Below are 25,166 nucleotides of genomic sequence, written 5' to 3'. Positions count from 1 at the left end.
TGGTCTGTGTTTGCATGTTCAGTAAATGGATTGAAGCTTTCCCAACAGGTAAACAGGATGGAGAAGCAGTGGCTAAAGCATTTCTCAGAGAACTGATCCCAAGATTTGGTCTGCCAAAAAGGGTTTCTAGCGACAATGGCACACCATTTGTACACACAGGGCTCAAAAGTTTGACCAAATATTTGGGTATTGACATGCACAAGCATTGTAGTTACCACCCCGCCTCAGCAGGGGCAGTAGAGAGAGCAAACGGCACCATCAAAAATGGATTGGCAAAAATTACACAGCAAACAGGTCTAAATTGGGTTAAATGTCTCCCTCTGGTCCTGTGGCAAAGCAGAACCAGGGTGCAAGCAAAAACAGGCCTAAGTGCATTTGAGATTGTTTTTGGCAGACCTCCCAATGTAGGAGTGGGGCCCCCCCCACTGGAGGATCAACTGTTAGACCACACACTTGTTGAATACTGTATCTCATTGCATGATTCTCTTTTGTCTGCATCTCGACAGGTAAAAGCTGTGCTACCTCAACCAGCTGACCAACCCTTCCATAACCACAAGCCAGGAGACTGGGTGCTGATCAAGGATCTGCGGAGACGAAGGTGGAACCAGCAAAGGTGGACTGGACCTCATCTTGTGCTCCTGACGACCCACACAGCGCTGAAGATTGAAGGACGTGGAACCTGGGTTCATCACACACACTGCAAGAAGGCCCCCACCAAGCCTGAAGAAGAGGAAGCTCTGGTTGATCAGTGAGTGGGTGTCTTAAGGTCTCACGGCTGGTGGGACGAGTGCGATTGGGCGTGCCCGCACTCTGAGCACTAAAGTGTCTACATAGGCTAGGGGCACCCACCCTGATAAACCAGTATCACCATGCTGTGGCTGTTAATGGTGGTGACCCTCCTACCTGGGTCCCATCAGTCCCTTCAGGACCGAGTGGAACAACAATGCTTTGGAAACAAAGCATGCATGGCCACAGTAGCAGCAGCTGACGAGGTGTCTCCCAACAGAGAATGTATTGTCTGCCACAAGCTTGCTGTCCCCTGGATACCAACTCCTTTAAACAATGTGACCGCTGCTACATTGCTGAAGGATCCAGCAGACTGTGCTCTAGACAGGCAGATGGCATTTATGCTAAATGTATCAGCCCATTTCGCAGCCACGAAACAAAGCCCTCCATTTAATGGAAATGTGACTGCTATGTTTCAGATGATGCCCCGATGTAACATGACCCACCCCGGACCAAGATATGAGCCAAAATTTGCGAACATGTCTTTCACCACGGTGCCCCCTCTCAATGCATCCACATGCATGTGCTCATCTGGAATAAGAGGAGGGCCTCGTTTAGGGTACACTGACTGTAAGGTTAACATCACCTTCTATGATAGCATAGGCTTCAACTGTTCAATATCGGATGGCACTCACACCGTGAGACCCAACTACACAGAATGTCACATCATGTCAGGGGCCCGAACTTCGGGACCTGTGAGCTGGGTGTGTGGCCAAACTGCCTACACCAATCTACCACGAAAGAAGAACCGGAACGGGACTTGGGTCCACTCATTCCCTTGGAATGGGTGTTGCACTCCAGCTATGGTGGTCCCACACATGGCAGTTCTCCCTAAGAACTCTTTGACTAGGAAACGACGAGCCGTGGGTTCGAAATACAACGGGTATGTCCTGGCTGACCCTTGGACAACACCTGGAGCATCAGTTGGATGGTCCCTTTTCCTAGGAGGTGGAACAACTGCTACTTTGAATAAGATCAATGGACTTGCATGGCAAATGTTGGTTATGGCTAATAGTAGCACCGAAGCCTTTTTTCTAATAAATGCAGAGATGAGGGCCATACGTCAGGCTGTACTTCAGAATAGAATGGCTCTTGATCTTTTGCTAGCCCATGAAGGGGGAGTGTGTCAGGTTTTAAACACCTCTTGTTGTTTTTCAATTCCAGATTATTATGAGAACATCACTGACCTTGTAAGTCACATGAAACAAGCAATCCATGAACCTCCACCTGTGAATGAGCCATGGCTAGCATGGCTGGAGTCTTTTTTAGGGCCATGGGGACGTTGGCTACTGCCTATGGTCCTCCCTATTATTTGTTTGGGACTCCTTATCCTATGTATCGTACCATGTGTTATGAATTGTATCTCAAATATGATTACTCGTGCATTCAGTCACTACCAGATGTTTCAGATGATTCCAGGTTACGAAGACCCTGTTATAGGGCTATCCCGAATGTTTACTGAGGAATCTCAGTATGAGAATGCGAGCAATGTGTAGGAAATTGTGTGAGTTGATTCCTAGAATCAAAAGGGAGGAGTGACGTGGGAAATTTCATTATCACAATGTTATTACTATTATAACCACCTTGTTATGACAGATGTGATCATTTTATGCATGTTCATTTTATTAGATGTGTTTAATCACACTAAATATTTACAGTGGTAATTCACTTCATATTAGCTTGTTTTGCAGAGTTACTCTTTAGGTCATTCTGACATTTGTGTACGCGCCAGCAGAGAAACCTTGTCTGATAACCATTCTGGGTAAACACCAGGATGTGACCGTGAAGAGGTTAGGCTGACATTTCTGACGGGAAACATCCTAAAAAACCCTGCCTGGGAACAGAAGGGAGTTTCCGTCTTGGCATAGAAGGGAGATTTGGAAGGACGCCGTTGCAAGCGGAAAACCATATGTCCAGTTATGGTTTATGGTTCCGGACACAGCGGAGCGGGGATAAATAACGGCTCTGAGAGACTGTTACTCTCAGAGCACTTTCAGAGCGTGATGATTTCATGACTGATTGTACTCTCAATAATTTGCATTAATAAAAACTTGTTACTCATCTGACACGACTCAGAACTTAATATTTGTCTTTATTAATCGTCACAGGTATTTCCACCACACATGACAGTTGCAACATCAAGGAGACAGTTGTAAGTGTGCTGACCCTTCTTTGCAGGTAACCAACAACAGTCAACAGTGGAGTGTTCTGATGGAAGATGTCTGCTGGGTGAACAAGAAACATGCAGTAAATTCATAAATTCAAACACAAATCTTTCTCTGGTTTTACTCTTTCTGAGGACATTTCTGTAAAATATTTATTTGTATGAGTGGTACATTTTTATGTACTCTCAATCTGATATGTCTATGTTAGTTTATGTTAGTTTGATGCTACAATCTCTCAAACTGCTTCGGCTCATACTTCAAGAACATGACATTCATAGACTAGAGTTAATGGAATCCTTGATACTGTGGACAGACTTAATTCTCTTGTGCAAGAGACATTTCAAATTGAGGTTCATTTCTTTTTCAAGATTCTGATTTTGGAGAGTATTTTAATCTGAATTCAATAAGTGATGTTAAGGGAAACAAGACAAACACAAGGTCGTCCATGGTTTTAAATGGTCTTAAAAACTCAAGTTTTCAGTTCAAAACAACACTTTAAGCATTTTATTGCTCTAATAAGCGAAAGAAGAGCAATGTTCAAAACGCTTTTCTCTACCCTGAATCCTTTAAAAAAGACTTTACTACATTCAACACACAAATAAACGGAAACAGTTAAGAAATTTCACGATATTAGTACATTTTTACACAATTTTGTTCTTAAAAACTCATTTTTGAGCGAAAAAGACTTTACTACATTCAACACACAAATAAACGGAAACATGTTTATTACACGATGTTAGTGCATTTTACACATGTTTAATTTTGTTTTAGTTCTTAAAAACGTCATTTCATTTCAAAACAACACTTGAAGCAGTTTATTGCTCTAAAGAGTGAGAGAGGAGCTCAAAACCGTTGTCCAAAAAGCTCCACTCAGCTTAACTTGTCTAAAGACAGGCCTTAATACACTCAACACACAAATGAATCTATAAACTTAAGATATGCTTAATACACGAAGTTAGTACATTTTACACCGATAATATGTGTTTAAGTTCTTAAAAACTCATTTTTGAGGGAAAGAGAAGTTTTCAGTTCAAAACAACACTTGAAGCAGTTTATTGCTCTAAGTAGTGAGAGAGGAGCTCAAAACTGTGCAAAGCGCTCCTCTCAGCTTCTCTAGTCTAAGGAGAGGCTTTACAACACACAAATTAATCTATAAACTTAAGATATGCTTAATACACGAAGTTAGTACATTTTACACCGATAATATGTGTTTTATTTCATTTTTGAGCGAAAGACAAGTTTCAGTCCAAACCAACATTTGAAGCAGTTTATTGTTCTATGTAGTGAGAGAGGAGCTCAAAAGTGTGTCCAAAACGCTTTTCTCAGCCCTGAATCCTTCAAAAGCAGACTTTTCTACATTCAACACACACATAAACAGAAACAGTTAAGAAATGTTTATTTCATGATGTTAGTACCTTTTACACAGTTCTAATGTGTTTTCGTTCTGAAAAACTCATTTTTGAGCGAAAGAGAAGTTTCAGTTCAAAACAAACTTCGAAGCAGTTTATTGCTCTAAGGAGCGAGAGAGGAGCTCAAAACTGTGTCCAAAACGCTTTTCTCAGCTTAACTCATCCAAAGACAGGCTTTACTACACTCAACACACAAATGAATCTATAAACTTAAGATATGCTTAATACACGAAGTTAGTACATTTTACACCGATAATATGTGTTTTAGTTCTTAAAAACTCATTTTTGAGCGAAAGAGAAGTTTCATTTCAAAACAACACTTGAAGCAGTTTATTGCTCTAAGTAGTGAGAGAGGAGCTCAAAACTATACGCAAAACGTTTTTCTCAGCCCTGAATCCTTCAAAAACAGACTTTACTACATTCTACACAGAAAGAAACAGAAACAGTTAAGAAATGTTTATTTCATGATGTTAGTACCTTTTATACAGTTCTAATGTGTTTTCGTTCTTAAAAACTCATTTTTGAGCGAAAGAGAAGTTTCAGTTCAAAACAACCTTCGAAGCAGTTTATTGCTCTAAGGAGCGAGAGAGGAGCTCAAAAGTGTGTCCAAAACGCTGTTCTCAGCCCTGAATCCTTCAAGGACAGGCTTTACCTCAACACACAAATGAATCTAGATTAAGAAATGCTTAATATACGAAGTTAGTACATTTTACACCGATAATATGTGCTAATAGGTGATAAATACTCATTTTTGGGCGAAAGAAAACTTTTCAGTTCAAAGCAACACTTGAAGCAGTTTATTGCTCTAAGTAGTGAAGAGAGGAGCTCAAAACTATACGCAAAACGCTTTTCTCAGCCCTGAATCCTTCAAAAACAGACTTTACATTCTACATTCAACACACAAATGAACCCAAAAAGAAATGATTGTGTTAATGAAGATGTTAAAGTCAATTTTACGCAGTTAAACGCATGTTTACGCATGTTTTAAGTCAAATCAAATCAATATTATTTACAAAGGTAATATATCCATGTGTATAGCAACTTGAGTAATTAAAGCATTTAGAGTTCATGTAAACTTCTATGCAATCAGTAGTGGAGAGTGAACCGCTAGTCCAATGCAGGAGATTGAACTGCATGATGGGCAGCTGAACTGTGGTGGGTGATGGGGAAGGCTGACTTCCAGAAACTTCCATCAGGCCGACAAGGGACATGAGATCCTGAAGGTCCAACATCCATTGGTATTGGGTCAGACAAGTGGGCAGTTAGTAACTCTGCGAAGGCAGAGAGATGGGAATTAGTTTTTATTTATTAAAAACGGAGAATAAAAAACATTATCAGAGTGTGGCTAATGCTTTGGCACATCTGAGTAAAACAGCCTAAGAAAAGGAAGAGAGGTAACAAAAACACAGAGGCACCACAATTCCATATGCCCACGAAGCCATGGATCTGTTGCCTTATCTAAAGGGAAAAACATGAATTAACAAAAGCTAGACCAAACAAGTAAGTTTTTAGTCTAGTCCAATAAGTAAGTTTTTAGTCTAGACTTAACACCTTCGGGACGGTTATTCCAGAGTTTGGGGTGCTTTATAAGATCTTCCTCCTGCAGAGCTCCTCTGAATTCTGGGAACTACTAAGAAAGAGGTGATTAAAAAAAACAGTTTACATACAATACAGTATATACACAAGGTGAAATATTATCTTTGAGAATTACATATATAATACAGTATACCTGCCCCAGTCCCTTTTAGCTAATGAACTGTGCACATACTGTGTCAAAGAAATGTTTCCAGGTTTTAGAAGTCTTTCTACTGCCATCCAGTCTTGCTAGCATGCACTCATATGCTGCTGTTTTATTCATTAATGTCATCCATTCTTTTGACGTAGGCATATTCGTACTCTTTCAATGTTTTAAGATAATTCTAGCAGCTTTGACAATGCCTACCATGATAACAGAAAAAGATTACACGACACATTTGGTAATTCAGTCCTATCTCCCAGCAGACAAAGTCTAGGTGATTTCTAGATTTCCAAAATATCAGTCCCAAATTTGGCACAAAGGGCAATTCCAGAGTGCGTGTAGATACGTACCCTTTGTACAACCTTTCCAACATTTGTCAGTTTTACTTATACCCATTTTACACTTCAGGGGGGTATAGTAATACCTATGTACTGTGTAACACCTTGTACTGGGTAAATTTCCCTTTTACTTCCCTTATATGACGTCCTACCTTTGACAGAATCCTTTCCCAGCTCTCTTCCTCAATATGAAAATTAAGGTCTTTCTGCCACACAAACCTAAGGCTGTTACAAGGGTTCTTAAATGTCCCATTGAAGATCTTGTAAAATACTGCTGCCTTATGGCATTCAGGTGATAATTCGAAATATTTACATAATTCATTATGCACATTGCTCATGTCACCATTCTTCTTTACAGATGCTCTTATCTGGAGATATTTACAAAAATGTCCCTTGTTCTTTAAGTTGTATTTATTGAGAATCTATTCAAAGGACATAAACACTCCCTCACAAAATAGGTCCCCAACAGAATGAATCCAACATTCAAGCCATTCCTTTTAGTAAACTGATTTCTTACCAATAACTATTTTAGGATTGTGCCAAAGTGAAGATACTATTGTTGGTATTGTTGATACTGTAAGACTCCCATCATTTTGTGAACCTGATCCCAAACTTCCCTTGTGTGAGACACTATAGGGTTAATGTTTGTCCTGCTTCTCAAGTTTTTGCATGAGGATGTCACTAGGATAAAATGGAAAGGCCAAATCTCTCTCTATTGCTACCCAATCCAGTCCTGTTTCATCTTTGCACCAGTGTTTGGCAAGTTTAGCAATTTTGAAAGAAATATTGTACAGTCTGATATCTGGAAGACCTAACCCTCCATTTTCACTCCGGGAGTACATTTTATTTAAGTTAATTTGTGGTCTTTTTTTCTCCCACAAAAAACTCCTAATACTCTCATTGTACTGTTTATATATTTCAGATGGGATGGACAAAGGTTTTTGATATATAAGCATTGATATATAATTAAATTGAGGAGCTATTACCATCTTTATTGTGTTAACCTTTCCCCACAGAGACAGCTTAAGTTTTCCCCACTTGTACATGTTAGTTTTAATGTTTTTCAATAAGGGCTCAAAATTAAGTTTTGAGATCTCCTTTAGGTCTGTACATAGCTTTATACCTAAATATTTAATTCCTGTCGAAATCCACTTAAAATGATATTGTGCCACATCACCTTGTGTACAACCTTCCGAGATTGGAATTGCCTCAGATTTACGCCAATTAATCTTGTACCCTGACAGTTCTGAATATGCCTCTATGACATTCATCAATGTTGGGATTGATGTGCTACTAAGTACTAAGTAGTGCTACTAAGTAGTGATAAAATATCATCTGCATACAGCATCAACTTGTGTTCGCTACCACCTCCCCAGATTTCTGTTATGTTATGGTTGCTTCTAATAGCTGTGTGGTGGGAAAAAAAAAATCTGAGTCTGGATCAAGTGAGTAGCAATTATTTAATTGGAGAAAAGACAGAATACATTTCAAAGCATGCGTTCAAGTCTCTCCCTCCGTACAGCCAACATCTCAGGGTATTTATACCTTTTTAGTTCCCCTCAGGCCATTGCCTTATATGGTAAAAAGCATTGCCTTATATGGTAAAAAGTCCACGTATCTCGGTATATTACCTGGCCAGTCTTGACCAGTCGGTCCGGTGCATTCCTACAGCCTGGGGCGAGGGTGAAGCTTACACTTTAGTGACACGTAGCTTCCAGAACCTTCCAGTACACTGGTCAGTAACTTGTGCCACGTATGTTTTATGGTTGATGCCTGAGGGATGTGATCGTGTGTTCACCTGTCCTGCACACCCATGTGAGCCACGAATGCACATTCTAATCTCTGCAGCTAGTCAGTATCTTCAGTCAAAATTACGTACATATTTTAGTAATATTTTACCCTCCTTTTTGATTATGAATCACCTTAAATAAATACATTTTCATCACAGCTGTGGCAAGAGGTTCAAGGGCAGTAGTGAAAAGCAACGGTGAAAGTGAACACCCTTGCCTCATTCCCCGTGTCAGTGAAAAGAAAGGGAATATAAAGCCATTAGTTATCACAGCCGCTTTAGGTTCAGTATACAAGATCCTTCTCCACAAGGAAGTCCCACTCTATGCGGTCAAATTCTTTTTCGGCATCAAGTGTTACGGCTGTGAGTGGGACATCCTCATGGCTACGGAGCCAAATCAAGTGAATCAGCCTTCTCATGTTATCTTTTGATGCTCTGCCTTTAACAAACCCTACTTCATCTGGATGTATAATACTTGGCAACACCTTATCTAGACTTTAGTCATAATTTTACAATCTACGTTGATCAAACTAACTGGGCGAAAGTTTGAGGAGTCTGTTATGTCCCTATCTTTTTTAGGTATAAGGGTTATTAATGCCTCATTAAATGTACTTGGTAGTGATCCACTCTGTAATGCTTCCTGGTAAACCTCTGTCAAAACTGGGGCTAGAATATCAATGTATGGTTTATAATATTCCATTATAAACCATCCACCCCTGGTGATTTACCAACTTTCATAGAGAGAATAGCTGCCCGAATTTCCTCTTCAAGTTAATGGTGACTCTAGAACCTCAATTTGTTCTACTGTCAGTTAAGGTAGAGCCCCCAAACATACACAGAGTCCCATAAAGGGCAATTTTTAACAGCAAAGCACAGGCCAAAGCATCACAAAGCATCAAGACCATGATTAAAGAATTTGTGGGATGTTACATAACTTTTTTTTTTGTTGAGAAACAAATAATACATACTCTGGTATGTTACATACCTTTAAGTGCTGACACCATTTCCTCAATGAGCACAGATCTCTTTTTCGGAGGCTGCACAAAGCTCACTTTCAGCATCTATCAGACTCTTTAACACAACAAAAATTCAAATGTTACAATAAATGTAGTAATAAACTATGTTCTAACATAATTGTCTTTGCAAGAGTGTGAGCAATCTACCACACCAAATTAAAAAGGTATACAGAAATCATATTTTGCATTGTTTTTAGGATAAACAGGGTTAAAACAAACACAGCAAATTTGCCAGTGTTAAATATAAGTTGATTTACATGTTGATTTAACACTGGCAAATTTGCTGTGCACCCTTTACCCAATACAGAAGAAAATACTGAAAAATGTCAGGGCACAGCATTTTACACAAATAGCTCTTTTCCACCAACGTGGAACGGGCTTTGTTTGCGGTCATGCGCCAAATATTGAACCGTTCTGTGCATTCTCACCAACAAAAATAGGTTTGTAAACCATTGAGTTCTTTTGCTTAAATATGGCTACATGGGTAAATATATACGTACAGTATATTTAGAGAAAATATAAATCTATTCTAGAAGACTATGAAGTAAAACTCTGAACATGGAAAAAGTGTTTATGCAACTCTGTCTTTGCAACCGTTGAGCCTTAACAAGTATTCTGACTGAGATCTGTTCTCTTTTACCATAAACAAAACTATGGATTTTTGTAATTAGGACTAAATTTTTAGCTACTACTGCTAAAACTCACGATTTCCAGAGATTTTCATTTATGGGTGTGGATTCCAGGTCAACAACTTTTACATCTGAGTCTGTATCTGTCTCATACAGTGGAGGGGCTGTGTTAGGATCAGGGCAGATCTTCTTTAAGAGCCTCAACCATGTGCTTTTTTTTTTGGCCTTTTTTGACAGTACCCAAGCACAAAAAAGAAATAAAAAACATAAATGTTAAACTTAAAGACACCCACAATCACAAGAAGATGCCATAAACCTAGAGTAATGCAGATGTTTGCAGTATCATTTGATAAATGCCAGGATTACACATTTTTGAAAGATGGTTAACACAGTATTATACTGTTTATTTATGAGATATATTTCAATTGCATTTCCTATGAAATAGTTAAAAAGCTAAAGCTGAGTTAATGTAGGTAAAGTCTGCAAAACTAAGAATAATAAACCACATCACTTTGTTTAAATTGTCCAGGGCTGCATCAAAGGTGGGAGTATACAATATAATATAGCATGATATAATAACAAACATAATATTATAAATATAGCTGCAAGCAGCAATCCTAGGGGTCCAAGCACTTTTCAGATTTCTTTAGCAATTTAGATAAACCTTGAACCTACTTACAGTTCCACATTGAAAGAGTTGCCAGAGGTTGAGATCGGACCCACAATCTTACAGCTCATAGGCGAGTCTTTTACAGAGTTGCCACTCAGTAACCATGGCAAAAAAAAGACCTTTTTCAGGCAATTAATTGAGAGAGAGTACAAAGGAACCCAGCGCCCTCTTACAACCAAATTTAGATGCTGGCATGATTATTGCTTTTATCAAAAAATAAAAAAAATAAATAAATATGTTAAATATTTTGTGCCATTATGATGTTGTGGAAATATTTTTTACACAATACAGCCTGTTCTCCTTATTTAATAAATTGGTTAATAAATTGCTTTAATAAACTGCAGCCATAGTTTTTAAATAATTGAGTTGTTATTAATAAGTCCCTTTCCACATGGGCCAAAGATGCAGCAGGCAAAGATTAAAATCAATTGGAACCCTAGTTATTGAGAAACTATTTTTATTTTAATAATGCCACCTATAGCTTAATTGAAGTAAAACTTGGATGCCTTTCAAATAATTATTTTTGTTAAAAAAACTACTAAGTTACTCTGACACAATTAAGTAATCTTGATTTTTAGCCATTTATGTGAACTAAGCTACACCCCAGGCTGACTCATTTGCATATGGCAGCAATGTTAATAAATATGAAGATTTGTAAAATAAATATTGACCAGGGGACTCTGCTGGACATGTTGATAACTATATTGTTGGTATATATTAAAAAATCCACAAGCAGTAGAAAAATATGTTTTGTAGATTTTGCTAAATATGGCAGTGATGGGTGTGGGCGGAGCTAAAAACCAATGAGTCTTGATGCAGAAAACTTGTCAGAATAAGATTCAAAAATAATTTTTAGTCTGCATGTCACAGTTGCTGAAAAGTAAAACATTGCTCTAAAGCACCACCATCAGGCCAAATTAGGTCACAACTTTAGTAGTGGGTTCATAACAGTACCTTGATGCCAAATTTTAAGTTTGGATGAAGCACAGTACAAACTGTTTTAGGTAATGCACAAGGTTGAGATTGAACCCACAACCTTTTGGTTCAACGGCAAGCACTTTAGAAAGACGCCGCTCAGCCAAGACAGCCACAGGGTGTGTTTTTTCAGGCAATTTACTGTTGACAGTAAAAAGGAACCCAGCACCTTTCTTGCAAGTATTTACAATCTTTGAATCATCACAAAGGGTCAAGCTAACATTTTTTTAACCAGTTTTACCTGTTTTTTTTTTTTTTAACTATTATTAGGAACAAAATAATTATTTCGAATTGCATAGAAAATGATGAAGTTCACCAAACACATTGGACAAGATTCAAACTCAGGCTGTCAAGATGCAAGCCGAATAACCACCTCACTGCGCCACTCTATAAGCACAGGTCAGCTGGTGTCCAACATACTACTTTAAAGGTTTGGATTACAAAGGGTGAAGCACAAAACTTTATGTGAATTCACATTTTTTAAATTATTATTAGAAACTATAAAGCATTATAACAGCTGCCTAAAGACAAGCATGGTCTTGCAAGACAGCCTTTGTACAAGGTTCCAATTGCATACGTGATTGCATTATTCTGTCGCTGTGGTCCAATTCGGTTTCGATCCCCGAACCTTCAGACCAGGAAGGCAGATGCTTTCACATTATGCCACAAGTGACCTGTAGAAACATGGAGAACCTCGACACCCATGTCACATTTGAGTAATAGGAACTCAAGTAACATTTTTCAAGTATTTACAATTTTATATTTAATGTCATGCTTATACTTGTTTACTAAACAAATCTTTATTAGTTTGTTTTATGGTGACCTTGTGAAAGTAAGGTTGAGTTTTGGTCACATTTTTACAATCTGTAATAAATATATATAACCAATTTTAAATGAAATGCAGCATGCTCAGATTGATTCATGTACTTCAGTCAACAGATAAAAACTGCATTTTCCTTTAATAATTATTTACTTGGGAATTCCATAGATTATTTTGAGACCTGTTTGAGGAAAATCTGAAGAAAACCCATGGACTAGTTTGACATGTGAAATTGTCTATAAACTTCTACAAAAATCACAATAACTGTGCACTTTTCTAACATATTTGTATTTGAAAAATTGTCAAGCTTAATATTCTCTAAAACAAGTTATAAAACATTTTTGCGCAAAGTGAAGGGAGAAAGGCTTATTCTCAGTATTTTGAAATTGCACCACCATGTGGCCAATTAACATCAATTAAAGAATGTCTTTATAAACATACATTTCAAATTTAATGACGATCAGTGAATGTTGAGCCTTCCAAATTCCACTTTGAAACTAATTTTCCAATGGTGGCCATATTTTTGCAAATATAGATATGACCTTAACAATTCACTTATAGAATGTGCCTCCAATGCAGCATGCAAAATGACAACTCATTTGGTCAAGTGGTCATTGAGAAACAGATTTTTGGGTTCTATAGCCCCACCTAGGCTTTACTTGATACGCCTCTTGGATGCCTTCCACAGAATCATGTCCCCAACAAAACTGCTAAATATCACTGAAAAACAAGTTAACAGTCCTGATATTCAGCCATTTATGTGAACTAAACACACTGGGACCACACATTTGCATATAGCAGCAATGTTGTTAATAAATATGAAAATATTTTTGATAATTCTTGATCAGGAGACTCTGGTGAACATCTATATTGTTTGTATATATTTAAAAATCCACAAGCAGTAGAGCAATTTATGTTTTATAGATTTTGCTAAATATGGCAGCAGTGGATGTGATGCAGAAAACTTGCCAGAATAAGATTCAAAAAGAAATTTGTCAAAGTTGCTGAGATATTCACCAAAACGTTGCTCTATAGCGCCACCATCAAGCCAACTGAGGTCCTTTCTTTTGCCTGAGTAGTGGGACAATTAGTTTCTCTGTGCCAAATTTGAAGTTTAGGTTACTTACTGTCAACTCTACAACTTACTGTTAAGCTCTACAACCTTTTTTAGGGAAGACTAATAATAATAAGAAGAAATATAGCGGCGATTTACAGGACAGGCAAAGAGGCCCCTTAAGGCCAGTTAGGCTTAAAACATATTGCTGGTTGACTGGCATCACCAAATTGGTTGGACAGCATCACCAAACTGGATGACCAGCATGACAAAGCTGGTTGGTCGGCATGCATATTATGCTAAATAGCAAAAAATCTGTGTGCTCAGACCCCTAAAAATCTGAGCAATTCCAATAGGGTTCCAGCACCTACAGTGCTTAGACCCCTAATAATGAATAAGGTCTGCCTATATTATGTCTGTGAATCATACAAGTGTGTAAGAAATACCTTTCTTGTTGGCAATTACGTCTGTAAGGCCTTCGGTTCAGGTCTTGAGTTCACAATTTCAAGCATCTGCAAAAATACAGTTCTAAATAAATACTGACACAAACTACTTTTAATAAAAAAAACAATTATATAATGTTCTTTTTAATAATTTAGTTCTAGTGAAAAACATAGCAGGCTTCTATTTTACATTTATAATGCTTTGAAATTGCAGTAGTTGTGAAATTTGATTCTGAATGTGATGTAAGAAATTGTGATGTATAAATTATAAGGGTGCAAAAATACCTTTCTTGTAGGCTCCTCTGTATGTGAGGACATGCGTTCAGGTGCTGAAGCAGTCATCTGAAGAGGCAAAATCAATAGAGCACAAAAAAGTGATCTTACAACAAAACATAATTGGATACCTGATGTCTAAACAGTCCACACACTATAATGTAATAAACAGACACATTTAGACAGCTAACAAAACAGTATCAAAACTCAGCAAAACTGTGCATGTGTAAAGAACAATACCTTTTAACTAGTAATTACAAATAAAACTGAACATGAGACTAATCTTTCCTTTACTTTAGAGTGGGGTTCTGCTTTTATTCTTTATGTCCAAAAAGATCTGTTGACAGATATTACATTTTATTACAATGCATTATTACATATATTATTATTACAGTATTACAACGTTTTCATTAGTCTCTAACAATGTGAGACAGGTATATATATATATATATATATATATATATATATATATATATATATATATATATATATATATATATATCTTGTTTTGGAGTATACAATATATACACATACATTTTTTTTTGTATCTATGCCATTTTTGTACATGAACAGTAATCATAAATTACATACAAAAATCATTCATTATACTACTTAAAACAAAAAGACACGAAGACAGACATCCCAAGTTGCAAAAGTTGATTTCAGGGAGGACCCCACCCCCCCCCCCCCCCAAGTGGCAAAAAAAATGATAACCAAATGATAACGAAACTTTAATTTTATATTAATTAATTTTACGTTTTTTGTTTTTTTTATATATAAAATTTAGAGTATTCCTGCCTATTTTATTTTATTTGACAAAAAATGACAGTAACAATATCACAAGAAATTGCACAAAATCAAAAACATTTCATATCATATTACAATAATTATTAATATTGCCTCCGCCATGATCTGCTTTCTCTCACTCTCTGAACAAATCCCGTCCGATTGGCTGTCTCACAGACTCTTTGCAGAGAACAGGCCAATCAGAACCCTCTCTGTTTTCTCTCTCTCCTTCCCTCACGTGATTAGAGAAAAAAAAGTCTGTCGCCTGTGTGCGCGCTTGTGGCACTCGTTCTGAATTCCGGGAGATTATATGTGACTCGCGGGCATCTGGGAGCCACTGCCGAAATGCGGGAGACTCCCGCAGCTTCAGGGAGACTTGGTTTGTCTGCTAAGAATTAAATCTAATGAAGCTTTGCACTGCACTGTACAGCCTCTCCTAGCTTGCTATCCAGGTTATCTCACTTGCTAGTTAGCTAGTTAGTTAGTAAATTAACGTTCGCAGTGATTAGTTATCTAAGTAATGTTGGCAGTGGTTAGCTAGCTATCTAGTTAACTAACATTCACATTTGTAGCTTAAAGTTAAAACGATGGTCTTTTATTGGTATTTGCATTAAGATTACATGTTCTAAACTTCTTATTTACTAGTCCACCATCAGATGACGTTTACAAAAGCCGTTCACCAGCGCTTACCTAGCCACTGCGCCCTACTAATAAGAGTCCTGCTCATCCTGCACAGCTCCCCAGCAGCCTTCAGCTGCTCCGCCCCACCCAGACCGAGGCTGCACTCTAATAGGCTGATTAAATTTTAAACTACGAGCGCGAAGGCTTCAACCAGAACGCGCTGAACCTGCAGCCTCTCCTGTCCTGTACAATCCACAGCCAGAGGCACAGCGATATGTTTTAATGATGCTGAAAAAAAGACAATAGAAGGCATACCTGCTGAATGATGATAACTGTGTCCCAAGGTCCAGTCAAATTATGCTGTGATAGTGTGGAGACCCTGACCTCCTCACATATGCAGGTACAAAAAGAAGTAATCTGAAATTCCAGCTCACTATGTACAGTAAATATAATTACTGATAATTATTTGTCCATATAATAAACATATTAATAAAGGTAAGAATTCCCCATCCATCCATCTCAAACATATGAAATGTACACATGAGTAATGTTGCAATAATTTATAAACATGTGAAATGTAGCTTATCTTTACACATCCTCTGCATATTTAAATACAAATTTGCGGCTTAATTTCCAAATAGTGTAAATAATATATTGGTAACCAAATAAAGCATAGATATGCCCTGAGAAAATATAATATTACAATTGCTAATTTAATTGAAATGCTCAGATCAGATTAATTCCTTTTTTTTTTGTCGCAATTGGTGTTAGCCCCACAGTGAGGATTGTGATAACACCACAGAGGAACTGCCCAGCCACTTTGATGATCAGCTTCTTTGTGAATCAGTAAAAGAGATACAAACACAACATGTTCACAGGTACTGTAAATGATTCGTATGATGTTCGGTAACATCTGACACATATTTCTTAAAACTCAAATGAACTCATGGTGCTGATTCTTTGTTTAATGTGAATATAACATCAGTGCAAAACAGTATAACTGACACCAAGTAAGCCATGTATACAGGTACTATAATGGGCGTATAGGTTTGGTTTAATGGTTAAAGCACATGAAACTAACTTTTATTTAAAATACCTTCCATTTAGAAATCCTTACATGGGATGTCCTGTGATGATGAAACAATCTGAAGAGACACCTAACAGGGATTTATCACAGGTATTTGGCCTAATATTTATGTCAAATTCTGAATTTTACTCTACAAAATTTTCAATTCTGTAGAATAAAAGATCCAAAAATAAACGCTTTTTCTAAATATACTGTAACATTAATTGTAACATTAATTATATTACAGATTTAAAATGCATAATCGAGAGGTAATGATTAATTAGGAAAATTCTCAGATCACAAATTATCAGAAACCATAGTTTAGCAGCTGCTTGCAATGTTGAGGACCAAGAACATATGTGTAATTCTTAACAAATTAAAATAAAAAAAAAATAAAATTACATTTCTGTAAAAACTTTAAAGTGAATGTGTTTTTAATATTGTGAAAATACATAGAAGGTGTATTATTTAAGTTCTTCAGGTATATCACAACACATAAACATTCATCTCATGATTAATCATGTCTAATTCCAAGATGGAAGGCTTTGATATATCTTTACAAAAAATAGAATAGCTCACAAGTTTTCCTTCTTCCTTCTTCTACAAGCAAGATAAATAATTATGTTTCTACATTTTAGATGCCCCATGTTGATGATGAACATCTGTATCCTGGTGCATCCAAAAAGGCAAAACGGCAGAGTCCGCTGCTGTTGATGTCCTATGTCCTGCAGCATAACCTGACTGGAATAGCTCTGGAACATCTCTGTACATGGAGACAAGGGAGAAAATGCCAACACAATGTGAAGCATGCCAGTTTGTATTTGATAAAGGTACAAATCTTAAAAATGGCTAATTTTGTAATGATAAGTTTGTCATGCCAGATTAAAGACATTCTTAAAAATCCCAATTAACATGTATCTAGAGAGACAGCAGATAAAGAAGGAGTACTGAATGATATACAGTGTGGAGCAAAGTACAGAAAATTAAGAGAAACTGGCCAACTATGTGAACATGATATTAGTTTACTGTGGAACCTTAGTGGAATTCCATTTTTTAAAAGCTCTAAGTACCAGATTTGGCCATTTCAGTGTCAGGTTATTGAACTACAGCCTAAACACAGGAAAAGCAACATTTGTGTGCCATGTATTTGTTTTGGAGTATAGAAACCAAACAGGCACTCTCTCCTGACTCCCTTGTAGATGAACTCTTATCTTTAGAAAATGATGGTATCACATGGAGACATCCACAGAATAGAGAACAGAGGTCCAAGTTGTTTGCACTAATATGTAGCTCAGACTCTGTTACCCCTCCCATTAATTCAGAACACTGAACAATTTAATGGGCTGTATGGGTGTGATTTTTGCTATCACACAGGTTGAGGACCCTATCCTATCAGAAGAACAGAACCTGTTATCAGAGGCAAAACATTATGACCATGCTATATCAGTTACTCCAGAACAGCCAGACATGGAGGTGAAAGGGCCATCTGTATTGATTGATCTGACTGATCACTCTTTTTTCCAGAGTACCAACATAGTGCTTGTCTTGGTGTGATTTGACAGTTTGTGAATATGTGGCTGGATTCAACAAATCACAGCAAAAAGTGGAATATAGGCAGAAAAACAGACATTGTTCCAAAAATTGTTCTGCTAGCAGACATCCCGCCAGTAAGTGATATTGAGAGAAAGATGGATGTTAACCCCCCTAGGTGGAGTGAGGTTCAGGAGGTGGTACAGGCTGCAAAGGCAGGCTCTGCTCCAGGGCCAAATGGGGTCCAATTTAAATGTAAAAGTGCACCAGATGTTTTGAAGTTTCTATGAAAATTTATGGAAGAAGGGGATTATTCCAAAGGAGTGGCGAAGAGCAGGTGGTCTTCTTATTTCAAAAGAAAATGATTCTGTGGCTATTGATCAATTTTGTCCCATAAGCTTGCTGAATGTGAAGGGTAAGATCTTCTTTAGCGGGATTGCACGTAGACTTGTGGCTTACCTGAAAGGAAAAAAGTTAATTGATGCGTCTGTACTAAAGGCTGGGATTTCAGGTTTTTCTGGCTGTATAGAGCATAATAGTATGATTTGGCACCAGATTTAAACAGCAAGTGCAGAGGAACATCTGACGAATGTTTTTGGTTCGGACCCGCATGCACTTGTGGAAGACATTTGAATTCTTTCAGGTTCCGGATGAGATGACAAGGTTAGTTAAAGCCTATTTTGAAGACATTCAGTTTTGCTTTAGTACAGTGGAGTTTGTCACGTCTTGGCAAAGACTGGAAATAGGTATAATGGCAGGGTGAACAATTTCACGGTTAGCATTTACGATGGCAAGGTAATTATTAGGGCTTCTAAGTGGGTCGTAGGTGGGGACAGGCTGCATAATGGCACCTAGCTCCCACTAGTTAGGGCATTTATGGACGATATGACATCATTAACCACCACTGTCCCGTGTACACGGCGACTACTGGGAATGTTAAATGATAATCTTATGCTGGCTAGGATGAAAATTAAACCGAGTAAATTTAGGTGTCTATTATTTGTTTATAGGGAAGTTGACACAAGAAAGGTTAACGATGGAGGGTGAAGTCATACCATCTCTACTGGAGAAGTCAGTTACCCAGTTTGGGTAGGTGGTATACTGCCTCAACCATTTCCTTCCTCAACTCCTCAACCTGCAGACACCATAATTTTAAATTGGGTTCTTGCCTCGTCTAAGGTGGCCACTGACAGTAGGTGGGTGAGGATCCAAGTTGTAGGTTATGTGCAGGAAGTGGCAAGCTAAAGCACACTAAAGCACACTCGTTGAAAGTGTAAAACTACAATACACAATAATACAAAACTTATTTTATTCTACAATACTTAATTTAAAGATAGATTTTATGTGAAATGAATGTAATATTTTTAATAATACGCCGATACACATGCATACATATATACAACATACATATTACATGACAATAATGCACATTTTATTTCCTGAATGTGATAAGAAATTTACTTTATAACTTTATGTGACACTTGAGGCATGTTTGCTTCAAAATGTGAGTGAAGTCCATTTAATTTTTTTTATTTAGATTGAAGCATAATATAAAAAAATCTTTTTTTATTTATATTTACTGTAAAAACCTTAAAACCTAAAAAACTAAAAGTATACTGTATATAAAGTATATATGATGAAAAGCAACACAGGAAGTGTATTGTGAAGAAATACATTAATTGTGAAAAAATACATTAATTTAGGTATACTTCCTTAGTTGTACTAAACCACACTTCAAAGTGCATGTCTACAAAATATATTTTTCAAATAATACCTTCCAGTTGACATAACAATTTTCTTAAAACATATTTCAATACATGAAGAAATCCATTATTTTAAGTATACATCCAAAGTTGCACTGAAGCACACTTTAAAATACATTTCTATACAGTACAGATTTTAATTAATACATATTAGTTGACATAACAATTAAGTACACTTTTGGTTAAACATGCTTTAGTATGTTTAGATTTAAATGTAATCTCTCTCAACACATTAAAGTATAATTTAAGATAATTTATTACTTTAAAATATATTTATATAATGCAAATATTGTCATGATGTGGATGGAATACAGACACTCGTGGAACCAGTTATGAGATTTTATTAAAAACTCACAGGGTACAGAGGTAGTCAACAGCAATGAACAAATAACGCCAGCAAACAGATACCTGGAGGCTAAGACCATACCAGAGTGGCGAGGCAGTCCAGAGTTCATACACGACGAAGCCAACATCAGAGATAATCCAAAAACTGGCATTGGACCTTTGCTTGTGGGACAGAAACCAGACGTAAGACTGACATGAACGCCCAAATGTTCAAAGAATGATTTCCACACTCTAGAGGTAAATTGAGGACCTCAATCAGAGAGAATATCTTCAGGAATACCAAAATGTCTAAAATGTGTGTGTAGATAGCATATGCAGTTTGCAAAGCTGTGGGCAAAGCAGAGAAGGGAATAAACTTAACACCCCTAGAAAATCTATCCACTGAGTACAGTGGTGTAGCCCTTGGACTCAGGTAAATCAGTAACAAAATCTACTGCAATGTGTGACCAGGGTCTTTCAGGCACAGGTAAAAGAACTAGCTTACCGGCTGGAAGTGAGAGCAGAGTCCCAACTAATGAGACGTTCTATAAATTGCTCAGGAATTAAGGTTTTGTGAGGGGGGCAACCCTCAGGAGGCGGTGAGTGCACCAAGCTCTGTTGTATGAGATCGTCTAATTCCGAGCGAATCGCTGCAATTTTGACAGCCGGAGGAAGGATGCATTCAGAATCAGAAGACTGTGATGCGCTATCCGGAGCACTGTAAACTCGGGATAGTGCATACACTTTAGTGTTACAGTTGCCGGGGCGAAATGAAATGGAGAAATCAAATCTGGAGAAAAACAGAGACCAACGCACTTGGCGAGGGTTGAGGCGCTTAGCAGCGATCCGTGAGAACCTTGAACGGGTGAGAGGAACCCTCCAACCAGTGACGCCACTCCTCGAAAGCCAGTTTGACAGCAAGAAGCTCCCTGTCCCCTATTCCATAAATGCGTTCCGTTGGGGACATCTTTCTGGAAAAGAAGGCTATGGGATGAAGTTTAGGCGGAGACCCACTACGTTGCGAAAGAACAGCACCCACCCTAGTGTCAGATGCGTCTACCTCGACCACAAACGGAAGATCGGGTTTAGGGTGAGCGAGAATGGGAGCAGCAACGAACGCAGCTTTAAGCTTATCAAAGGCAGCGTCAGCTGCAGGAGACCATTTAAAGGAGTTGTCTATACTAAAGGGAGATCTATGAAGGACTCGACCAAACCATGACCAACAGAACCATTTGCCGAAAGAATAAACACAGCTCTGCCTAACTCTGAGGCTTTGAAGTGGGCCTACATTGGTGACGCCGTCTGTAGCGTGGTCGTCTTTTTCTTCATCCAGAGAAAGGATCACGTGAGCCTATCTGCAGGATGGTTTGACTTCCTGTGTCAGCACAGAGCCCCGTCAGAAGCGACAGGAAAATCCCTTCACCCTCAGCTGGCTTGCTGGTTGCTTCCGGACCGTAGGCTTCTGGGTTGGATCTGGCGGATTTCTTTTTAGCTTTACTTAGCTAGACTTGGTTGGCATAATGCTTGGCTTCGTAGATCGTACAATAGCTTTAGATATTTTAACTAGGATAGCTAATATTAATATACTTGAATACCATTAAATGAGTTGTACTAAGAATGCTAAACTATCGCTTACTGGAGCTAAAATACTAAGCTAAGCTAACTGCTGCTATTCTCTGCCTGTCCTTCCTCCATCTCCACTCTAGACTCTACTCTGGGCTCCCTAAACTGAACTAAACCTGTTCTCCCCGAACTCCTAACTGGACTGAACTCAAACTGCCTGAAACTGTGAGAGTCTGTTTGGACCTGCTTTGGGCCTTAAGCTACGATTGGCTCTGTGGCCTTTGGGGAAAGGAGCTACATATGTGTCTGTTTTTTAAATGGTCTAGGAGCAATTTCAAATCTTGGCGGGGAAGATGGTCTTGTTACACAAAGAGACATAAAACAACCCACATGTGTCACCATGCTTCAGCTAGTGAGAGATTTCTTATTTTACTAATAGAACAAACCAAAAGAAAACTCAATTAAACAGTGAATCAAAATACAATCTTCAGCATACCAGTTTGTGAGGATAAATTCAGGAAACAACAATCTTACAATTGAATCACAATAAATGTAAATGATATGTTTTACCTACAAAAGGTTTATAACATTCCAAATAATTCTGAAGTATGAACTAATGAATGGTATCTTGTCAAAAAGAAATTAAGAGTAATGCTATTATTTAAACCCAATTAAATCATTTAAAAGATAATACAACATGGACAAAATCACTGATTACCAAATAAAGCTAGTTAAACCTTGTTGATTCAGACTTGACTGTGTAGAAAAAAATTATCAGGACTCATTTACCAGAAGTGGCATTTTATTTAGTAAATATTCTGTAAAACATCTTTTTTTATTTATTCATGTATATTTTAATTAGTTCTTCTTAGTGAGAAATTCTCTTCTCTCTGCAGGAATGTTTAGATAAGGCCGCTGGCCCGGAATTTAGGACTGGTGTGAGTAAGATCAGTTTACACCACAGAATTTCAGCTTACAAGCTGACCATGGATTCCCAAGCCTAGAACATTTCTTTTAACTTCATACTTCATGAATCTTATTTCTTAGTGCTTTGCAGAAATAACTAAACATAAACCTTTAAATTGGCATAAAATGTTTGTGTAGGGTGACCATGTTTTCATGTGGACACCTGGGCGATGGATTATGGAGCGAGGTGTGTGTGCTCTGACAGTGAGACTGGGGGGGGGGGGGACATTACCCGGGAAATACGGACGTTTGGTCACCCAATTTTTCTGGATTGCATTTCGTGTGGATTTTAGCAAGTTAAATTATATTATTATATTGTATTTCACTAACGTCCTGTCCTTGCAATGGTGCTGTTGGTCAATCACAAGTGTGAAACATTCACAGATTGTAACTTAAAGCAAAGTTTATGGCTGTCGGTCGGAATTTGGGTTCCTCCAAATTGCACTCTTGGGAAAGACTTTTTTTTTTTTTTTTTTTTTTTACCCGCCACCACCCCCCCTCATTGGAGGTCTAATACTTTATTTCACTCTGCAAAATTGCATTACTCTTAAGGGAGGACATATATTAAGAAAGAGGAAAAGGAGAAAAGGAGAAAGAGAAAAAATATATATATATATATATAATAATAATAATAATAATAATATTTGTTTTTAGGGGGGTTATGTTTTTTAAAGTACTATGCCCACATTTACATTAGATAGCTGTGGCATCAGGTCACTTATAGTATTATAGATTTCATAATGGGGCTCCAAATACTACTAAACTGCTGTTGACTGTGTTTTGTAAGTGAAACAATTTTTTCTAATGATATGTAGTCTATTAAAAGATTTAACCACTGTGTTCTTGTAATGTTTTGTTTTGACTTCCAATGTACTAACTCTTGGGAAAGACTTGAGAGGTACACATGTCCGATAGTGTCACTTGAAATTCAAGGCTGTTTGGAAAAAGATTACTGCAAGGCTTTCAGGGTGTTCTGGATGGGGTTTGTAATGTGTAGTAAATTCCTTTAGGCCAAAAATTGGGGGGTAGCATGTGTGTGTGTCCAAGTGATGAATAAAACCTCACTTTAATCCACTACAATTAGAAGTGTTAGCATTTAAATGTCCATGTTATACAATAAACCATTTCCACAGAAAAGTTCTTTGAGCACATTGGTCACCATTTAAAAAAGCAAGAAACTAATTGTCACTTCTGATCAAACATTTATGGGACATATGCAAAATAGTGAACCCTTTGAATACAGGGGAATATCGTGATGATGATGCAGATGATGATGATGCAGATGATGAAGATAATCAGAGTGCAAAGGTGGCGGAAATAGAGGCTGAAAATGAAACGAGAGAACTACCCAACTTGATTGCATAAGTCTTTTCATAATGGCACATACTTTAAAGCCAACAAACTGTTCTCAGGACAAGCCATTAGTCTCATGTTATACATAGACAAATTTGAACTCTGTAATCCACTTGGAACATCCAGGAAAAAGCATACAGTTACTGCTGTTTACTGGGTTTCAGCAAATGTGTCACCATTGCTCCAATCCTCACTCACATCAATCTGCTTATCCATTCTCTGCAAGAAAGAAGATAAAAAACGATTTGGATATAGTACAGTGTTAGAGCCCCTACTGAAAGTTCTTGTGACCTTAAAAGAGAAGGAATTTACATCTCTTATTAAAGCAGACAGGTCAAAGGTACTGTGTTTTGTGTTGTTGCAGACAACCATGGTGCTCATTTTATCAGAGGATTTGTTGAAAGCTTCTCTAGTTCACATTGCTGTTGGTTCACAGGTCATTGTTCAAGGTAAGTGAAGGTAAAACAGTTCTCATTTTCTCTGAGAACAAAAAAAGATCACATAGTTAATATCTAGACTGCACAGGAGTCTACTGGTGTAGAAAGTGTCCACTAAGAGAAAAGCTAAAACATTTTGATGTATTAACAGGCTACCCACCTGATTTGTTACATGACCTTTTCAAAGGTATTGTACCCTTAGAGTTAGCCTTGTGCCTTGATGCTTTAATTAGAGCAAGGTCTTTCACTCTTGAAGAACTGAACAAATGAATCAGATATTTCCCATATAGGTGGGCAGATAAAATGATGCCCATGAAAACTGGCAATTCTGCGCTTCCTTCCCCTCATTGTTTAAGCAAAAATATCAGATTGTGAGCGAATATGTCAGGTTCTTTTAAAACCTCAAAGAGAAAGGTGGACTGGACAGTAGAATTTCAGAGCATCGGCACAGATTCCTTGAAACCTTTCCCCTAAGGGGTCTTATTCTGAAGCATCATTTTGTAGAACTGTATCCACAGCTGATTAAGATTTGGTCCACTTCTGTCATTTTAGACAATGTGTTTTTGAAGCAACACACAGCTTTTTTGTGTTGTAAGACATACCGCCAACTTTCAAAACATTCTACTGTCTCTCTTAGGGAAACATCAGTTAA

General features: G+C 37.6%; 1 long non-coding RNA gene across 2 annotated transcripts in view; it reads right to left on the bottom strand.

The window, feature by feature from the left end:
- Positions 1-5,322: 5,322 nt before the first annotated feature.
- Positions 5,323-25,166, bottom strand: part of LOC111188894 (uncharacterized) — a 42,286-nt gene continuing 22,442 nt past the window's right edge. Inside the window, exons 3-4 of one of the 2 annotated variants that reach the window (XR_007427480.1) lie at positions 9,211-9,296; positions 5,323-5,631 (exon numbers count right to left, since the gene is read on the bottom strand). This is a non-coding gene — a long non-coding RNA (uncharacterized LOC111188894). The remainder of the gene's footprint in view (positions 5,632-9,210; positions 9,297-25,166) is intronic. The other variant, XR_007427481.1, reaches the window with a different exon arrangement.

This window comes from Astyanax mexicanus, chromosome 20 (genome assembly GCF_023375975.1).
Source record: "Astyanax mexicanus isolate ESR-SI-001 chromosome 20, AstMex3_surface, whole genome shotgun sequence".
Taxonomy (NCBI): Eukaryota; Metazoa; Chordata; class Actinopteri; order Characiformes; family Acestrorhamphidae; genus Astyanax; species Astyanax mexicanus.
Note: the sequence above shows the minus strand (reverse complement) of the source record. Positions and strands in the feature narration are given on the sequence as shown.